Source organism: Spea bombifrons, chromosome 1, assembly GCF_027358695.1.
Source record: "Spea bombifrons isolate aSpeBom1 chromosome 1, aSpeBom1.2.pri, whole genome shotgun sequence".
Classification (NCBI taxonomy): Eukaryota; Metazoa; Chordata; class Amphibia; order Anura; family Pelobatidae; genus Spea; species Spea bombifrons.
In genome coordinates this window covers 122,479,431-122,498,142 of record NC_071087.1, presented here as the reverse complement: position 1 = coordinate 122,498,142, position 18,712 = coordinate 122,479,431, and the positions used below count along the sequence as shown (strand labels likewise).

Genomic DNA, 18,712 nt, shown 5'->3' with positions numbered 1-18,712 from the left:
AGTGCACTCTATCGATTCACTACTTTGCATTGATTACTGTTGACAGGAACATAAACTTCGGACTAGACACAACCTGGTTGTTGTAGAGACACAAAACCTGAGAAAAAAACCTGAGAAAAAGAATTATAACCAAGATGTGAGATTAAAAGGCACTTCTTAAGTGCTACCAGAAACCTCTCAAAATCAACTGCAATTTTATGAACAAGCAGAATGAGACTCGAGTTTGAGAAGACAGGAACCTTGTAAAAGTCAGGTCACCAATGATTCCTGATGATAAATGAAGCCAATTTTTTTTTTATAGCTGTGGTTATACATGCAGTGGGTGTAGAATTTTCCTAAAGAAGATCATTTTATACATTTCCCCAAGGATCAAATAAGGTTGAAGGCTTTTACAGACTAGATAGGCCAAATTAGTCGTCAAATTCTATTTGTCAATCAGCAGGGACATTCTCCTGGTTGTTATGGCAATAAACCAAATTTTCAAACCCTGTACTAGATTTATTTTTTAGACAAATAAATCCAATATATATCTTTAATGGAAATCAGATAAATCAGGAAAAACAATAATATATTTATTCTGGAGTCCACTGGCATGTACAGGGAGGGATTCTTATTCCAGAGTAATTATCTGCTTTAGACGGTATCATGCATCACAAGGCTCAATTAATAAGCAATGGCCCAGCTCTTTTGTAATAATAAGTAATAATGTATACATTTTACTTTTAAAGTCCCATGGGTGTGTGCAACACATTTCTCACCCTTTACCATCTTAGGTGTGAAAGTGGTTATTAAAATTGACTAGTTGAATGATCAAATTTCATCTGCTATAATATCCTACTTGTTTGCGTATACGATTTAAAAAAATACCAATAATACATCTAAAGCTTCTACATTCAACAAGCACACCGATTTCAATTGCTACCCACCTGTTAAGGGCAATTCTTATTATAAATGCAGCAAAAGCCTAAAAAAATGGCAAAACAGTCTGCCGGAATCGCATTTCACATTGCAAGTTAACAAAAGGTCAGAAAGCTTGATTCTCCGTCACTGATGGCTGGACCTGAAAGCTGAACTGCTATTTAAATATTTATACTTTAGAGTTGTAAACGTATTATTACGTGATCACTGGTATCTATATTCTGAGCCCAAACATAAACCTATATATATATATATATATATATATATATATTCTGTTGTAGCCATTCCTTATTTTCAATCAATTGTGTGCAGTATGGTTACCAGACAGATCATGGCATAATAATGCCACATCAGAAGAAGGGCTCTGTGAAGACTAAAGAAGACATCTGTTAACCCATTTTCCTGTCGAGATTGGGCCGTATATATCACCTTCAAATGCTATAGCTCAGTAGAGGTTGACAACTGCAGTCAACATATCACATTAATTAGGAAGAATATAACACAGCAAACAATCAGTTCCTATTATGATTACAAAACCTGCCGCTTATTTATGTGCCCAGACCTGATACGTCTTCAGATATTTGGTAAGTATTTTATAGCCTGTGTAGGTAACTGAACATATCTCTCTACATGTGATTACATGATATGATAGGAGATTTAGTTTCCTAATAAATATAAGAACATGCCCAGAAACACTTGTATTGTTATTCATTAACAATTAAAACCTATACACATAAAACATGGCATACATGGGAAGATTCTGTAAACAAATTACAGTTAGATAATAAAATCCCCATATTAACTATGCATTATGTATTATCCACCCTGGCAAGTTTCTCCTACAAGACGGGTTGAGCTGGTCCTTCATAATGCATTTTTAATGTGGTTAGATTAAATTCTTCACCTCACCACAACTGACTGTTTAGTTAATATGGTCTCTTAAATTAAAGGGCAACTGTCCCTTGGTTTGCACTAAAGTATTTATCTTATTGAAGATGAGATCTGTTGGCAGAGCTAACATACCAAGGAACATCCTCGCCTGATACTTCCCTTCTCCTTGCACCACCCTTACTGCATGAATTAAGTAGCTTCCAATAAAAATGACTTAAACAGAGGGACAAAATAACTATTGGGGAGGAATAATCATACACATTCTATTGTAACTTCTACAGGAAGTTACGATGACTATTGCTATGGAATACAACTATGGCTGGTTATCCAACACACACCCTCATATACACTATATGGACAAAAGTATTGGGACACCTGACCATTACACCAGCTGGGACTTTTATTACATACTAAATACATAGGCTTTAATATGTAGTTGGTCTCCCCTTTGCAGCTATAACAGCTTCCACTCTTCTTTGAAGGCTTTCCACAAGATTTTGGATTTTTTTCTGTTGAAATTTGGGACCATTCATCCACTAGTGTATTTTTGAAGTCAGGCACTGATGTTGGACAAGAAGGCCTGGCTCACAATCTCTGTTACAGTTATTTCACACCAAACTCATACAACCATATTTTGTGCACCACTATATAGACAAAAGTAATGGGGCATACCTCTTAATTATTGATATTAGGGTTTGGGCAAGCCCCAGTGAAGGACAATCTTAATGCTTCAGCATACCAAGATATTTTGAACAATGTTATGCTTCCAACTTTGTGGGAACAGTTTGGGGAAGACCCTTTTTCTATTGCAGCATGACTGTGCCCCAGTGTGAAAAGCAAGTCCATAAAGACATGGTTGCATGAGTTTGGTGTGGAAGAACTTGACTGGCTCGCACAGAGCCCTGACCTCAACCCAAACGGACACCTTTAGGATGAACTGGAATGGAGATTGAGAGCCAAGCCTTCTTATCCAATATCAGTGCCTGACCTCACAAATGCTCTACTGGATGGATGGGCAACAAATCCCATGAAAACACTCTAAAATCCTTTGGAAAGCCTCCCCATAAGAGTGGAAGCGGTTATAGCTGCAAAAGAGGGACCAACTTCATATTAATGTCTATGTATTTAGAATGCAATGTCATAAAAGTCCCAGTTGGTGTAACGATAAGGTGTCACAATACTTTTGTACATATATAAAAAAAAAATTTGTTATGTTCAGCTTTATTATATAGGTGCAGTTACTGTACTGAACTACAAAATGCAGGATTCAGGAAAAGTGGCATATGTACATTAACATACAGTACTTTTATAAAAGCTATGATTTAATTAAGAATAATGACGATAGTGAATTGAATCCAGCTATAGTTAAATGGTCGGGATTTACAACACGATTTGGAGGAACAGCTAGCATCAATCAAACGCTCTTTCAAATTCAAACATTGTTAATCTATAAATGAAAATCCAATTTAAAATAAACAATAGATGGTATATGGTACCTACTAAAATAGCCGTTATGTATCCTCAACACTCCAATGTATGTTGGCGTTGTGATAAAGGAGTGGAAGATTTTAATACATATTTAGTGGAACTGTGGACAATTTAAAAGGTTATGGTCTTTGACCTACAATTATTTAGAACAAATCAGTGGATTCACTATGAAGAAAATCCAGCAATGGTATTACTGCACCTTAACTGGCCAAATCTGACAAAAGATCAATCCCTCTTGGTGATACATTTTCTCCTAGCTACTGAATGTCTTATAGCAAGGGTGGAAAAACGAAAATCTCTTTACTATGGAACAATACAGGAATCAAATAATGTTTCAATTATGGAAAAGGGTTTAAGATGGGTCAATTCCTCAACCAAAACAAATAGTTATATTATTGAAAAATAATATACTCCAGAGGTGATAACGTTTAATGAAGCCTGAGCATTTACAAAATGACTCCGAAAAGTAAGAATATCGCCCATATACTTAATAACTAATAATTGTTACCTCATATATGTATATAATATGTACAGCCTATTTTAAGAATATATGATATTTATGTTACATGATAAGAATGTCATTTATTGTATACTTTTTATGTGAATGTACAATATGTATTAAATAAAATATAAATAATAACACATTAATACTACAAAAAGCAGGATATCTTAAATCTCACAGAATCCAAACTAGATATGTGTATCGTGGTGATATGGTAGTAATTGTGATTATTTTTTTTAATAATCATATAATGAAAATGTGCAGTTTTTGTCAACAGAATGAAATGTATTGGTTTCTATGACAACTGTCAGCACTTCACCAGATTTGCTACACTTCTGCTTGATAAGTAAGGCTTGCAGCTTAACATCCAGCTGAAAAAAAAATGGATTTAAATAGCATTGTCCAAACGGCATTAATCAGGACAGGCAGCATTCTTATCTGTGAGGAGATTGTGGATGGCAGGTGACAAAGGAAGAATACAGATTTGGCCAGAACAAGATCTAAGGTGAGTATCCTGCAGCACCGAGACGCATTGATTAGTTAACAAGAACACCTTGCGTCAGAATTACATGTAGGCAAGGGGGACCCAGAGGTCTCTGTGATGATATGAAGGGAGGAATAAGATTTCGGTGAGAATAACTATTTTAATGAAAATAATCACATACTGATTCTACTGATGTGAGAAAGCAATCCTCTCCATCTCAACAATGCCAAGAACTTTTAAACAGGGTTATGAATAGTATTGATTATGTTGTAAAAAAAAAATCATTAAAAAGGTTGTGTGAACATTGTTTAGCCAAACAATTATGGTTAAAGCTTTGCTTCATTCATTAGCGGACTGAACTCATTTGAGGCCATTAAGATATTGTAACCGTAAATAAATAGCTGGATGTGAAATATGCACTCAACTGCACACAAAGATGTGAATTCAACAAAGGTGCCCTCAAATAAATCAAGACATAACATCATCTTGGGAAGAAGGTTTCACTTTACATTTCAGGTGAGATGGAGGAAACTATAAAAGGGTACAAAGACCAACAAAAGATAGCTGTTAGGTCTTAACACTATTCATTTCCAAATTATGGACACTACCTTTGAATATGATGTTGGGGTTAGGTATTAAATCCATTTCTAGTGCAAACAATCATGGAAATAGTTCATTCACCAGGAAATTGTCATTTGCTGATACATTTTCAAAACTGTTGTGACTATATATTTTTAATCAAGGGGTAATATTCTAGCACACATGGGATTTGTCTTAACGATTAATACCTGATATTAATTCTATTAGCATGATCCAGCAGGTGCTCCTGCTAGGACATATGAAGAAGAACATCAGTTGAAATACCTTTGGTAATCATGTCAAAAAAGCTTAGTAAAGTAATTCAATGACAAGCTGAATGCTGAAAATCTTTTCAAACGCTGAATTGCAGCTAAATAGAATATTTGTAGGGAGGCAGTCAGCATACCTGGGAACTTTTTGGCTCTGGCTACGTGGAGCCCACCTTGGGGGATGCAGCCGGGACTACCCACTGATGTCGCGGGAGGTCCCATCGACATCACTAGGCATTCCCGCTGACATTAGAGGGAGTTCCCACTAATGTAGCGGAACACACCATTTAATGGAGGAATGGGCGGGGAGTGAAGCATGTCAGGACCCCGCGCTCCCGTGACCGATCGGGTGTCGAACCAGAGAAGCAGCACACAGTTCTCAGGTATGACAGAAAAACGTATTCTGGCTTTGGCTGACTATGCCTGGGCCCAGGGTGGCAGTCCTGCTGCCCAGTGTGCAGCTGCTTAATGGGCCTGTTTACACTGTGGAGGCCACATTTAAAGGGGCTGCCTCCCCATAAGACACAGAGCGCCAGTATATAGGCTTCATATCCCGGCGTGCCGTAGTGAGGATGATGGCCGCGGAGGCAGCAGCTCACGGTGCTGCCCTGGATCACGTCTATGCCAGTGCCTCAGGTAAATACATACTCTTTTCTGAATCCAAACCATTTTCATCCAAAGCATGACCAGACTGACCTGTAGTGACTACACCAACAGATGACCAGTATACCGAGCTAACATCATAACGGAATATAACTGCATCTGCATCCACAATTCAAGTCCAGCTGAACCAGGAATATCCTACACTAGTAAGAAAAGACACAGTCAAAAGATGACTGACAAAGTTCAGCCTTTATGAGACTAGCAGTCTCTAAACCACTTCTTCTTCGAGGAAACAAGTCCAAAGTTAACATGTGCCAAACAATACTGACATGTCACAGTGTTAGACTGAAAAAAATGTCCTGTTTACTGACAAACCAAAATTTGAAATTTTTGGTTGCAATCACAGAGTTCATGTGAGGTGATGACAACATGAGAGGCTAGCACTACAATGTGTAAAACCCAGGGTGCAGGAAATATTGAGATGTGAGGATGCTTTTGCTAATTTGCACGGTTTTCCAACCTCAAACACTGGACATCAACCCCAACACCTTTGGAAACACTTGAAAGGAAACACACTGTGGCACACAAAATTCCACACAAACTTGCAGAATTAATGCAAGAGTTAAGCTAGTCATTAAGCCAAATGGCGATCACATAAAATACACATTTTTGATCTTCAATATGTACTAACAACTTTTACTAGTGATTTTTTTTTTGTTTAAGAAATACTGTATATTTTATCAAACAAATTAGTTTGTTAGAAATGTTGAAATAGTGATAGTAGAAATGTGGACCCTGTTGTGTATATTACTTTATTCTGTATGCAATTCTTTTCTGCAATGGGCCACTTCATCAGAATACAACTTACCCAGACACACACTAATATACCCAAAGACACATGTACACACACTTACACAACCAGACACACACACTTTCAGTAACATACCCAGACACACACACTAAGAAACCCAAAGAGGTGTTCACGCACTGAAATACCCAGACACACAGAATACAACTTACCCAGACACACACAAACATACCCAAAGACACATATTCACACAATAAAATACCCACACACTTTCAGTAACATAACCAGACACACACACTTTCACTAACATAGCCAGACACACACTAAGAAACCCAGTGTTCACACACTGAAATACTCACACACACATGCACTAACACAGGGCTTGACAAATTTGTTGTGAATCTAGGCGCCAGGTAAGTTAGGAGCCAGGATTTTTTTTAAACTAACAGTTGGTCAGGAGTGATCTGATCATCATCAGCCCACTTACTAAACTCACAGCGTTTGACCTGGAAGCACCCTGGACTTTCAGGTCAGTGCTGTTTGTTTTTTTTTTTAAATAAATTTTTTTCATTTTTTTAACTCTTTCGATGCTGATGTTCCATTGGAGCACAGCATTGACAGATATTTAGTCCCCAAAAGCTTGTGGGGACAAATGTTAACCCCTGCAATGCCACGAATGTGTCATACACAATTGTGGCATTGAAGGGGTTAACGCTGCGCTGTCGCTCTCATGGAGTGATCAGGCAGCAGGGGGGTGTTGGGGCTGGTCTCCACACTCATGGCAGACCAAAGAACCCTCTCCCCTGTCCCTGAAGCTGCCTCTGGCAACTGGGAAGCAATTGCTGGTCTATAGACCAGCCATTGCAGGGGGGAGTCTCTGATGACTGCTGTAGGCTTCTATGCCTACAGGAATCATCAAAGGGCTTGTGGGGGCTCGTTTTTTTGCTGTTGCTGGTATGCCTGGGCTTCCAGGCAGACCACCGGCAGCAGAGCCCCTTACAAAACGGGAGTTAACCCCTAAAACGCAGCGATCGCGGCATTGAAGGGGTTAACGCTGCACTGTCGCTCTCAGGGAGCGATCAGGCAGCGGGGGGTGTTGGGGCTGGTCTCCACACTCATGTGGAGACCGAAGAACCCTCTCCCCTGTCCCTGAAGCTGCCTCTGGCAGCTGGGACTCAATTGCTGGTCAATGGACCAGCCATTGCAGAGGGAGTCTCTTTTATGACTGCTGTAGGCTTCCATACCTACAGGAGTCATCAAAGGGCTTGTGGGGGCTCGTTTTTGCTGTTGCTGGTCTGTCTAAGCTTCCAGGCAGACCACCAGCAGCAAAGCCCCCAAAACGGGGATTAACCCCTAAATGTCGCGATCGCGGCATTGAAGGGGTTAACGCTGCGCTGTCGCTCCCATGGAGCGATCAGGCAGCTGGGGGGCGTTGGGTGAGGTCCCCAGACTTGTGTGGGGACCCAATCAACACACAAACCCCTTCCCTGAGGCTGCCTGTGGCAGTTGAAAACACGATTGCTGCTTTTCCAGCAACCGCGTTTTCAGCCTACAGGATCACTCCGTTGGAGTGATCTCAGGCTCGGACATCCACAATTTTTTCTGGATGTAAGAGGCTGACAAAACCTAGGCGCCAGGACAAAATTCTCTGTCGCCATGGCGCCTGGGATTTGTCGAGCCCTGCACTAACATACCCATCTACAATTTCACTAGCATACCCAGACACACACACTAACATACCCAAAGACACACTAAAATACTCACCTACACTAACATATCCACACACATGCTGAAAGACACATGTTCACACACTGACTTATCCCCAAACACACATACAAACATATCCAAACACACACTAACATACCCAAAGACAAATGTTCACACACTGACTTATTCCAACACACAAACATAACCAGACACACATACATATCCATAGACACATGTTTACACACTGACTTATCCCCACACACATAACACACCCAGACATACAGACATGCACAGACACACTTGCATAGACACACACATACATAGACACACCTAACTTACCTTGCGAATACTCAGCTCGTCTTTGACGGTCTCCGGAAAGCTGCTGTTCTACTCCCGCAGAGTCAAGCAAAGTGTGACCCAGCTCAACCCCTCCTCCTCCTGTTAATTAGGGAGATAAAGAGGTAAGTCCTGATGTTGGGACTTACCTCTTTATACCTACTCCTGGAGAACGCCTCCGTCTATCTCGCCGGGAGAAGTAAATTGCCCCGCTGCCCCCCTGGATCCACCAATGGTTGGAGCAGATCTCATGCAGGCCACACCTCAATGTCCAGTGGGCCAAATTTGTTGCATGTTGGACAGGCCTGCTGTATGTATGCTGTAAAGCCAGGGTCAGAGAATGACTAATCAGCAAGGCCAGTAGAATGATGTAAGAGTGGCCACACACTGTAGGAACCGATCTGTTACTGGAACAGCAGTACCAGTAACCATATCGGGCATTTTTCTGGCGAGCTAGATAGCCAGTCTGGGCCTGATGAAGCTTTTTATACCACTAAATTGCCATTTATACTCTCCTTCTTTTAGCACTTGTCACTTTTTTAACTAGCTTTTTTTAATCTCTGTAATTCCCTTACCTCATTCCACTCTTCCTGACACATTATAAAAAGCCCAACTTCTGAATGAAACATCATAATGACCTTGAAAACTCTGGGGACTATACGTTCTTTCTGCTGTGTATTTCCATTAAGCTTAACCACCTCTGCTTGAACACTACAATCTTCTCAGGAGAGGAATCTTGTATAGTGGTGCGAGTAAAGTGCACCTGTCATAAAAATGACATAGTGGCACATTGTGGGCTGTAGAACTTTTGTGCTAGTCCGTCGGCCAGCTAACATATAAACGAACTGTTACCTTAAAAAGAATGGCGGCTGTCGTACACTGGCATTCTGTTCTGAATGATGTGCATCTACATGTGAATACTGTTACTAAACTGACTTAGTTGACGCAAAAGTAATGCATGCATGTACAATCAGAGTCTAATCAGTAGAAAAAGCCACTGCTTTATTATTATGTTTATCTGTTTGATAATACACTGTAAGTGTACATACATAAGTACCGGTTTCATATATTTACAATGACCTGTTCCATATTTGCTGTCATTTAGATCCAAAGCAGGATATACACGGTACATAGAGAGGGGTCCCCTAGATAAGTTCCAGCATTTTCTATTATGCCGACACTTTCAGAGATATGTATGTGGCCAAGAACCAAAATATATATATTATGTCTACTGAGCACGTTGGACTTGGCATTGCATAGGCTGGAAATGGAGTCTGTTTTATTTTCTTCTGCTGTAAAATCACACATTGTTACAATCTGGCTGCTCTTCTTTCTGCAAAGCCTGTGTGTGGGAGAAACATACTTTTTTAGGGATTTAATGCTATCAGTTAAAAAAGACCAATTCTACAGAAGCAAGGGCAAATACAATTATCATTTTGAAAAAAATGCTTCCATATGTCATGACTGCATTGTTCATGTTAAATGAATGAAGGACATTACACAACAAAGCCCTATGCAACTCAGATTGGAGATATACAGTATATATTATCTAACTTTTTTAAAGTGCATCTGCCAGGCAAATATGTTAAATTCGGAGAATATACAGAATCCCCTTTACTAGGGGTTAACTAATTTACTAGCAAATGTACTATACTTTAGCTGAAAATCGTGCACAATATTAAAAACTCGATGTAAGACCAGCCAGAAATGTCTGTACCTACACAGCATCAGGAGGAGATAAATTTCTAATTAAATTACGTTATCTATATGTACATCTATAACTTTGCCATCTGTGGTCAATGAACCTGAAACTACACATTATGGCTGTACCAATAACTAGAAAACCTCTCAATTGCAATTTTCTTTTGATTAATCCTGTACAGTATACATTCTAATAATTGGCCTCAATAACAGAGTACAGGAATCGTTCTGGCAAGGTTTAGTCAACCGCTAGACTATCTGTGTTTTTGAGGATGAAAGTTGTATTTTCCACATCCCTGACTTTTAACGGTTAGTTAATGTATAAAATGCTCCAGTGGGGCACAGCCTCCTGCCAAGAGTTATCAAATTGGCACCGGATTGATTCCAGTAACAATTGTTTTCCTTACTGATAGAAACGTTGTCTTGCTCTTATACATCTAGCATTGCACTGACTGACCCAGAGGACAGGGAGGTGAGAAATATCTATGTAGAAGTGTGTGTGTTACGGTGTGTTACCATAAGGGTATGAAGATGATGGGAAAATAATGCTGGTTGGGTATGGAGATGGTGAAAAGTTATATTAGGGGGCATGAAGATGGAGGGGGATGCAATATGGGGTGATGATGGTAGGGGATGGAAAGTTTGGTGGTTGGGGGATAATGATTGTGTAGGGGCTGTGAATAAATTATGATGTGGGGGGGTATGACCATGGCCCTACATCTACACACATACAATATATTCATATATATATGTATATATATATATATATATATATATATATATATATACACACACACACACATACATATATATATATATATATATATATACACACACATATATATATATATATATATATACACATACATACATATACACATATATATATATATATATATATATATACACACATATATATATACACACACATATATATATATACATATATATATATATATATATATATATATATATATACGGTATATATGTGCTCACTTACACCATACATACACACAGCCACTCTAGCACCATACACATGCACACACACACTCTAACATCATGCACTTATAATTACATACACATACCACTTCAACACATACATATATACACAAGTTGATGGACATTGGTGGGACCTTCTTTGATATTTTATTCAACAAACTCAACTAAGTAGTTCAAACTTCAAAGTATAAAATAAAATGTTAACTAAATATGTAACTTCATAGATTCCATTTATATTTGCATTATCGTAAAACATGGCAATACAATTTGAGACCGCGCCACAATTATTCGGCAACTACTTCAGGTTTACGTTTGCACACGCATTCAGCGTGCACTTTTCTAAACATTTGCTCAACGTAAGATTTCTGCGCGCACCAACTACTAAAAATTAGAGGGAACATTGCCTATGACCATGCTCTTTACAACTGCAGGCCCAAGAAGACAAAGGAGAACATGAGAACATTAGCAGCTCGAGACGCCTGTTAGATAAACCATTAATAATTCACAGACGTAAGCTTACAAAGGCCCATCACTTAACATAGCAGCGTTATATTAATAAACACAACAAGCTAAAATACATTTGTAGGATGCAACCACCTTTATCTGAACCTTTCAATTTCCCTGTTAGTGTAAATGTGGTTTCTATAAGCATATTGTTATAGATAAAAATAACCAGATGTTATAATCATATCCAGTGTTTTGTAATGCCACATGTTCACTTTTTGTAGCCCATCGGCTTTTAGTCTTTTGTGAGACTCCCTGAAGATATGCTAGTAAGACCAAAAAAGTCTCCTAATTGCACTTAATAGATATAGACGTAAGATGTGCAGATATCTCATCTGCAAATACTCCAACTACAACTGAGATTTCAGCTTTAAAAAAAATTAGTGTACCTGAATGCATACGGATTTTAAAGGGTTAATGCATTATAACATTATAAAAGGGTGTAGCAGAAGAAGGGTGTTTGCAAGGATTAACAAAGAGGAGTGTCAGTGCTTTTAGGATCCATTAATTCTACAGATATGGGGAATAAAATGTAAATGGTAAAAAAAAAAAAGTGTCCTTCAACGCAGGCGATAGAATTTCATGAATGGATGGTTAATGTTTTTAAAGATTTAGCCCGGCAGGTATGACGGCAAACTGGCGCTTCGCGGCAACCACTAACAATTCGTTGGAGATCAGTGTGGACATTGTCATAGAATGGATTCGTAATAAACTTTTTGACAGCTAAACGCAAGGAGCGCCTCTCTATAGCCAATTTCAGTGAACCATCACAAAAAGAATTCTGTATACATGACTGCTGCATGAAGTCATTTAGGAAAGTAACAATTGTTCCAGAGTTACCAAGGTGTACTAGTCCCACCTAAGTGCATTCAATGTTACATAGATAAATGATTCCATCTGAAGATGAGACCTCTTAGCTCCTGAGAGCTCAACATTTGCAGTGTTGGTCCAATAAACGGTATCAACTACAGAAAAATGAGCAACAGTTTTGGGCTATGTGCCCCGTTCTCAGGGGACGCTGAGAGAGAGGCACAAAACCCTGATATATCTGTACATTTTCAACTGAATAAACACAAGTGACACTGTAGCACCTCGATACGTTATCAGTGTGATAATTATGTGTAATTTTAAAAAAAGGAATCAATTTTTTTTCACAATAATTGTACAAATTAAAATAATAAGATTATAAATTATGTCATGTCCACAAAATTCTTTGTTATGAAACCTAATCTTTTTCAATGAAAGATGAAGCAAATTCACATAAAAGGCTGGACCTTCTAACATGACCTTCTAACATGGCGAAATCAACAGGTTGTGTAATTTTCAACTGTTGTCTGGTGACAATTCTCATCAAGGCATCATCCATGAAGAGAACGATGGGTCATGTAGTTCTGGACTATACCGGAGAAAGAAATGCTTAGCAATATCATTCAACATTGCATTCTGGCTTACAGCCCCTACGCATAAGAAGAACGATTGAATTATTATACATAAGACAAAGCCACCCTTCCAAATATATGGCATGTGCCAAGGATACAAGATATGTGTTTGCGGATGGTAGTAGAATATTATTCACATTATTCACAATATTTTGCAGGCAGGTTCTTATCTACCATTAAACTCATTAAACTCTTTAAGTTTCTATTCAAATCAAGGAAAACATTATACTTCAGGACCATGGCCAGCACCGAGCTCACAATGTAATTTACTGTGAAGCCATTTCAGCATTCTGAAGGGATAAACTGGGATCTAACTGTAGCGTGATGAAACCAACGCAGTTAAACTTTCACTGTTTTATCACTGAGTGATAATGCCACAGACCCCTCTTCCGAGAATTACACAAGCCATCAGGATTTGGGGGAGGGTAGCAGCACCTGCTGTGTAATATTTAAAACGCCTTTCAAGTTAATTAAATGAACAGCCGTGACATATTTTTTGTAGATTAAATGTATTAATGAAAAAAAATATATAAAGACCCTAGCCTCTCCCTGTATAGTGCTTGTGTAGTAGGCTGGTGGCATAACAGGCCACCACTGGGTGATCAGCTCCTATTGACTAGAATTGCTACTGAGCATGTGCAAGAAGTGTACTTTAGAATGCTTCCTGGTTTCAGTAGAGGCAGCTGGGGACGGAGTTAGATGAGACAGACTCACTACTTTCTTTCATCAATAACTAAAGAATCCCTTTATCAATTTGCATGCAGTAAAATGCATTGGTGCCCAAGGAAAATGTACTGTTGTGTTGGGGTCACAAATGACCCGAAACATGGAATTCATTCTTAACAGTTTTGTTTTACCTGTAGAAAGTCAATACGTGCGTCTTTCCATGGAGAGTCTTATTATTTCAGTTACCACCCAAACTCCATCTCCTATCATCTGGATGAGGGTTCCAGATCAAGAGCACTAAGGGAGTCACATGGAAAACACTTGGATATACAGACACCTAACAAAGTGTCTCTTTAGAAGACACTTAACACAAGTAAATGAAATCAACTGCGTGAGAGCTGGCAGACAGGAGAGCGAGTTCACCTAGGGCAGCATTTCCCTGCCACAACCACCATAAAAAGAATGAGTTGAACATATATCGCCACAACGATCTGCACCTTTACACTCGCGTGTTCCTATTGACCCGCTTGCAATCCTTTTTTAGACTTAAGGTGTAGGCATCAGCTGCAACTCATATAGTATGACACCCTCTACAGTTTAAGGGCACCTAGTGGCACACACGCAACAAAGCCCATCTGGTCTGCCCGTTTCTGCGAAGACTCAAACCTTAATCAGTCCTTGGTCTCATCTTAGATTTGGGATAAGTTTTTGCTTATCCCATACGTGTTTAAATTCCCTCAGCACTTTAGGCTCTATCTCTTCTGCTAGGCAGCTGTTCCACTTATACATCACCCTCTCAGTAAAGCAAAGAATTGGGAACCAGAGGCTTGGCACATAAATGTAACACTAAGGCAAAAAAGGTTCACTAAACATGGCTTTGTACTGAGAAAAACAACATTTCATCAACATCGTTTTTGGGGTTTTTTTTGAGACGATACAGGAAACAAGAAACATTACAAAGTTGTCTGTCTCGAAATCAAAGTGCTAATCCTTGACCTATTTATTCCTCAGACAACGCATATTAATAAGTGATCAAAATCAGGTATAAGGCAAATAAATCCACGTCTCCTATTCAAGATTTACATCAACTATGAGATACCTAATATTTCCAGATGCTGCAGTCTGCTTTGGCACAAACTTAAATCTCATTCTCTCTGCAAAATCTCACTGGTGCATTTTGGGCAAATTCCAGCTTTTCCTTATTCATGCCAGCAGACGGACAGAATCAAAATATCTTATTAAACCAGGTACCCAATGGCTGACAACACTAGTTGTCTGCATGCCCAAACTACTGAGTATTATACAGCATTGTAGATTATAACATACTGACTATTCAACACATGTGTGTCTATATACACACATATATATATATATATAAATATACACATATATATACATACATATATATATATATATATACACATACACACACACATGTATATTATATATTATATACACACACATACATACACATGTGTATATTATATAATATATACAGTAAATATATGTATATAAATTTCACCGAAAATACAGTATAGTGGTACTTGTTCAATGCTTTGTTGTTTTATTCATTTTTCTTCTCTATATTTTGAATGCTGTGCTCTGGTCTTTCTGCAATTTTATACATACGAAACCTTAAATGTGTCTGATATGGCAATGATATCCAATCCATGCAATACTATTTAATGGGTTATTGAAAATAGAACCCCTTCTCAGTCTATTGGCAGAATTGTGTAAACCAATTTATGAGCCCTGCATCAAATATCCATAAAATTCACACACACACACACACACACATATATATATATATATATATATATATATATATATATATATATATATATATATATAAAACATTGAATATCGTGTGTGTCTCTTCACATTAATACATATAGTAAGATACTCAAGGTCACAGGCAGCAGTTTGTAAAGCTAGCTGACCCACTTCAGAGGACAGTACAAGTAGCCCACTTCATATACTTACCCTGAACTCTATAGGAAATATAAGGGATCTTTATGATAAGTGCAGGCAAAGTGGGGGAGGGGAGATGACAGTGACAGGAGCCTGTAATATGACCCACAGTGACAAGGTTGTGCAACAAGCTGATTTGGGAGAAAAATGATCTCGCTGAATAATTAATGGAGGGGTGCTAGAGCTTTCATTAACCCCTGATGTGCCGCCCAGATCGATAGTATGTCGCAAAATAAATAAATAACTGCCGGCCTCCACATGAGCAAAATAAAAAGGGTTCCGTGTCTGCAATAGACATCTCGGAGCTGTTGATCTCTATGACAGATATCTGCAGCTTCTCCCCCGGCACCCAAGTTTCGCGCTGCCGGTCTGATCCCCGCGGCGAATGCCGTCCTACCTTGCAGTGGTGGTCACGGTGCGGAGAGGCAGCGGCAGCGTGCCGTGTCCATTTAAATCCTGGCAGACAGAGGCAGCGGGGCTGGTGTGCAAGCAGTGCCTGGCTTCTGCTCACAATGATTCATGACTGCCCATAGCCAGTGGAAGGAGCAGCAGCAAGCATGCAGCAGCTGGCTAAGCCTATGAAACAGTAGTCCTTCTTCTTCCTCCTCCTCCTTCCCTTTCCTCCCTCTGTCACAAGATGGCTTTTCCCTTTATTTTGCAGCTCTCCTGGCTTCCCCCAGCTGTGGCCTTCTGTGTTCATCCACACAGACTCCACTGCTGCCTCCAGGCTCCCCCCCTCCTTCCAGTATACACCTTACTGGTTCATCCACCTCTAGGCAGACATCACAAGAGGTCATCTGTAGCCCACTGGGATGGACCAATCCATTACAAAAGTGCCCTATCCTGCTCTGCCTCCAGTACATAGCTTAGGAACTTCAATGCAGAAGGGTATTAACAAGGATTACCTGGAACATCCCAAACTCACTGCCTGGATATTTTTTTTAAAGCATCAGTACATTAACTGCTTGTGTGCTAGACTGATTTCCCTAAAATCATACTTTTTTACTTTTATTTTTTTTAAACTCCAATACATCATTGATAAAAATATCATAAAATAAAAAATAAAATATCAAATGTCATATGTCACCGATATGAATTTAATGTAATTTATAATTGTTGTTCCATCTCTCTAGGTATCAACTCATTTTAAAAAAATCCTAAAAAAATGGCTGGGTTGTAAGTACTTCTAGATCCGATTATAATATATATTTTTAAATAAATAATGTATATTTTGTCTTCTGGATTCAATACAGCTGTAGTAGATCCAATCCTTTTTTTCTATTAAAAGCTAAGCTGGGAAAGATGGATGTTTGGATGCAAACATAATCTAAATACCAGGAAAAGCCTTCATTTGCAGTCTTAGTGTCAGCTGCCTAGCAACCTTACAAGCAACAGAAAAAAAATGAAAGGGGTCTCAGCAAATGTAGCCATCACCGCAAAAGCTGGTTCTCTGATATCTGGAAATCCGTAACCTTCAAAATAACATTTTTAATCCATTGTATTGGTCAGAAAAAGAAAATCTAGTTCCGTGACAAGAATCTGTGAGCAAAGGCTGCAGAGTTTTTGTCTGAAGCTCAGAAAATTATATTAACTTACAATTAGTTGCCTCATGTCTTTTTATTTAACCTGTAATTCTATGGCTCAAGGGGTAAGCTTGGGCTCAAGCCAAATAGCTACAAGTGGGACCTCACAAGGGACAGTTGGCCCAGTGAACCCATACGGAATTAGACAGAGCGCCTCTGTAGAGTGACATCATGACCGTTTGTGTCCCAAACATGGGCTATCAATCCTACAGAGAAGCACATGGCAGACATTCTTCAAGACCCAAGTGGGATCCAGTTGGCATTGGATATTCAATGTGGCAAAATGAAAATCTGAATTAGTTAATCAGTTAAATTATGTCCTGTGTTTAATGATTGTGTGAACTCAAGCGTGTCTCGGCTTGTTGGGGAGCTGCGAGTCAAGGTGGATGCAGAACTATGCATTGTCCATCAGTACACATGTATGACACAAACCCCTAAATTTTTATCCCTAAACTGATCAGTGGTTTTAATCTTGAACTATTATATAAAAAAAGTGATTTAGATAAAATCAGCCCCAAATTTTACCAGGGTCCCTAAAAGTTCCCGCAACCTGATAAACCCAAAGAAAACTGTCCAGGTTTCCCATATTAAGAGAATTGTGACATTAGGAAATGTCCTTAATCTGTAGGAGAGAAGGGTGAGCTTGATTATTATGTAGTATTGAATACATTAAACCATGTAATAAACTTCTAAATGGTCATGTCCTAAAGACAAGAACAAGAAGTTACTATTTGAAGTTTGGGGGTGTCATACAGGCTATCGGCAGATGGACTATTTTATGGAATGGGTGGTAAATACGTTTAATATACTTCCAGTTGTAATAGTTGGACAAAAACAGTTAAGGGATTGAAGTAATAAGGATATACTGACTATAGAGTAGAAATATGGATAAGATCTAAAAATCTAGATTTCTCTAATTATTCTGTGTTTACAGTTTAACATTTATTTAAAGGTGCTGTTCCACTGCTTCCTATACACAAGGCAAATGCCTTAGCAGATAGTGAATTAAACTTTAAACAAAACCGACCTATCCATGTCTGCTCTTCTGTCTCATGACAAAGTGCCCTTAGCAAAAGCAATGAATGAATCCAAACGTTAAAGGATGTAATAATTATTTCTGGCATTCATCAGTTCTAGAAATGATATTTTTAATATGTATTTAGTTGCCAAGGTGTTCAGTTTAGCAGAGTAGGCTAAAATTTAAAGCTATATAATTATTCAGAGAGACATTGTGTTATGATCCTTTGCCCCAAGGACTACAGCA

General features: G+C 38.8%; 1 protein-coding gene across 14 annotated transcripts in view; it reads right to left on the bottom strand.

The window, feature by feature from the left end:
• Window positions 1-18,712, bottom strand: part of RIMBP2 (RIMS binding protein 2) — a 163,295-nt gene that overhangs the window by 103,240 nt on the left and 41,343 nt on the right. The window contains exon 1 of one of the 14 annotated variants that reach the window (XM_053471684.1): window positions 16,263-16,348. The exons of the other annotated variants lie outside the window; for them this stretch is intronic. The gene's annotated coding sequence lies outside the window, so the exon portion shown is untranslated. Of the gene's footprint in view, window positions 1-16,262; window positions 16,349-18,712 lie in introns of those variants that run through there. 14 annotated transcript variants of the gene reach the window in all.